We start from the raw sequence: 3,732 nt of genomic DNA, 5'->3' as shown, positions 1-3,732 counted from the left end.
GCTGACTCCCAGTAATTACAGGTTTTTAGTTCCTCCCCAGGCCATGGACACAGACGCGCACCTACCAGTATGTTGTCACTGAGCAGCTTCATAAACAGGGAGAACATCGATTCATTTATATTACTGAGATAAAGATAGGCTGAACAAATGGCTGGCCAGTACAAATAAGTCATTTGGCAACGCTTTCTGTTTAATGACCCTTCAAGCACAAAAGAAAACGTGGCTAGTCATAATTTTATTTTGAAAATCCAAACTAATTTGTGTGTTCCTAAATTATAAATTTGGTCAAAAACAATAGTAAAAGTTTTTTAAACCTAGTCCATTGCTGGTTCCAATTACACAGTCGAATAAACTACGTCGAATCACCTTTTAATAAAAGACACAGTTGTTGGAAATTTTTAATCCGACACTAACGCAAAATCATCAGATGACCGAACATTTCGATTCCTAATAACTTTTACCTCTGATTATTCATCCAAAGGTTAGCAGCCAATCTGCTTAGTATTCCTAAATACTGACAATAACATTATCAGTTTCCATATTTTAAAAAACAGCTTTAGTTCCTAATCTCAGCCCCTGAAATACATTTTTATAATACATTAATTTGAAGTGAAAATATTTCTTCAGAAAACTTTGTATCATTAAACTGTTCTTTTCCTTAAATTAGCTTATAAAAATCACTTTCATTAAATTCATTGTTTACCATTTGAAATCTTTACATTTTACAATATCGTCCTAATATAAAGGAACAATATACAGGTGGTATTCAAAGGTTAGTGTGTATCTGAGTATTTAACTTGAAAAATGGCACAACTCTTAACCCTGAAAATATTGAGCAGTGGAGCTAATTTTCAAATTGGGTATTGCCTTTTGAAATATAATCTCCTCTACATTCAGTAATACCTGAAATGAGGTGGTGGTGCTGGCTGGAAAGTCCATTATGGTCCAGTCCTGGCTTCAGCTGATTGGATCCCCTGTCCTCTGTCTGGAGGAAGTGGTGAAGGGGTCCCAGACCTCCTGCACTCAGCAGGTTTGTCTCACACACCTCCATAGCGAGTGTGTGCATGTGTGTGTGGCATTAGAGGGCAAGGTCAACCCATTTCTCTGCAAACAATCACATCACACGGGGCAAAATACATTCCAACCCCCTCCCCTGCCTCCAGTTTGTAAGGTGGCTTGATGTGGGAACCAGTGGACGTATGGCACTGGTCCAGACGGAGGCTTCTGGGTCCAGTTGAAGGAAAACCTGTTCCACATGACCATGATTTCTTATTACATGTTGCAGAGACTTTGCTTTCTGCATAGGCTTAGTTCTAATCTTCTTTAAAATCAGTGCCTCCATTTTTGATCATCCAGTGATTTAATTGTAAACTGTGCCTCCATTTTAGATCATCCAGTGATTTAATTGTAAACTGTCACACATTAGACGTCATTTTTGCTCAAAGGAAAGAGACCTCTCAAAATATACCAATCTTTACCTCCTCCTTAGGTCGTTACCTATTACTATCTACTGTAAATCAGTATACAAACATTTACAACACTGATCCGATTTATTTAATGGTCACAGCTTCTTTGTATGTATGGGCCAACTTTCCAGAGACCTTGAAAATCTCTTGAAAAAGTAAATCATCACTATAGCTTGAATCACAGCACTTTTCCTAATGGAAAATCCTAAGTATCTTAAGCTCTACTTAAGCAGAGCAAATTAGCTTTAGCTAGAAATCCTACCTGCGTCGTCCATAAACAAACAAATACTTAAGATGGAAATTAAACTTAAATTTCTTTTCCAACAATCTTCATGTTTCACAAGCAACCACGGTGTCTTGCTGTAGATTTTGTTTGGTGGCATTATCTTTAACAAATTAATTGTACCATAACACTGTAATATTTATACAAAACACGAACAACGGACACGAACATTTTTAGACAAATGGCAACTGAAAAAATGATAAAACTGGAAATCATTTCATTATTTAATTAATAGGATTAAACTTGAATTACAGTAATACAATCCACATGATTTATTCTGATGTAATAAAGTTTGTTTTCTGATTTTAAATGATGATACTATGTTCTGGTTTGGCTCCCTTTTTTCTGTCAAGGCTTTTATTTTGAAGATGTCACACTAGTGTGAAGCACAAACAAAGGAAAACATCTTATTTATTCTTTCTATAGCAACTTGTACATCATCCTTAAATTCTTTCCTTTTTGTTGTATGACAGTATGTGATTCATACTGAATAGCATTATAGCTTCTATAATACAATTCCAGCTTTATAGCATTATAGCTTCTTGGTCTGCTGTTAAAGTGAGTGTAATCCGTGGACAGCTGCTTTCTGAGCTCACTGCAACACAAACCGCATGCATGTACTCCATTCACTGTCCTGACTAGAGAGTATGGTGAATGAGATGTGGTGTCTTGCAGCCCCATCTAGTGGTTTTCTGTTGCAAACAGGGAAATAACAGTTTGGAGCAACGATGTCAAAGAAAGCACAAAATTAGTTTTCATATCTCACAGACATTTTTTTAAGCCAGAACACATGCAAGAAAATGTGCATACAGCCCCAAAACAGAGTGAACAATGACTATTTTCTAACACTTAAAATCACCGGTGTGTAAGGGCAGTCTGCTGCAGAGTCATTCATGTGGGAACATTAGCATTTTGAGCATTCGCATGACCGTTTGCCCCCAGAGCTGCCTGCCACTCACAGGTGTCAACATGTTACATGACCTTTACATTGCCTGTGCTGAAGATGACCAGAAATTCAACCTCAAAGGCATATTTCCAGACATCCATCCATTATATCTATACTGCTCATCTTGAAGAGGGCCATGGGGAGGGGCAATCGCAGCTAACACTGGGCAAGAGGAGGGGTACACCCTGGACAGGCCACCAGTCTATCACAGCGATGACACTCAGAGACAGACAACCACACACACACTCATATGGGCAATTTAGTCATCAATCAACCTAAGCTGCATGTCTGTGCACATTTATCTCTATCATTTCTATTAAAGAGAAACTGGAACCTCACCAAAAGACTCGATTGTACTGGTAGGATGTTTTAGATCAGTGATTTTTTTAAGAAGCCAAAGTGACAAATTTGGAGTTTATTTTACAGAGATACATGAAGTTACCCAGAAGCACATCCTCCATCAACTTCATTTTACTTTCTCTTTTCGTAACCTCACTGAACTCCCATCACTGTCTCCGTCTTCTGAATGTTTCTGCTTGGATTTCTCCCAGTACCTAGAGGAGCTCTCTCTTTTAACACACTGAAAAGTCATTTCTCCACAGCTGACATTTCACAGGCACTCGGGGCCTTTTTTTACCTAGGGCACAGTTTAATTTGTTCACTTTTACAGCTGCACTCATAGGCAGAGAGGGAAGTGGACAGAGGTCAAGGCAAAGTTTAAGGCAATTTACCTAATGGACCTTTGCACTGTATGTGTGAAACATTTCACTTAACACAGCCTCATGGCAGCAGATTGATGTGTGTGGGGATGTTCAAAACGTGACAGTGTTAAAGGGCAAATACATTGGCCCTGACCCTCAGCATGCTTGGCAGTTCAACATTTTTGCCCTTTAGAAAGAAAACACAAAAGTTGAAAGACAATATCATCACTTCTATCAAAATATAATTTAGAAAACTCTTCAATGTTGCTTGCTCCCATCTTGGGTGTAATATGTGGACAAACACATGGTCAAGAGTGTAAAAACTGTCCAAACAAG

The sequence above is a fragment of the Monopterus albus genome, unplaced genomic scaffold (genome assembly GCF_001952655.1).
Source record: "Monopterus albus unplaced genomic scaffold, M_albus_1.0 scaffold23.1, whole genome shotgun sequence".
In the NCBI taxonomy this organism is placed as follows: domain Eukaryota; kingdom Metazoa; phylum Chordata; class Actinopteri; order Synbranchiformes; family Synbranchidae; genus Monopterus; species Monopterus albus.
This window is presented reverse-complemented; position numbering follows the sequence as displayed.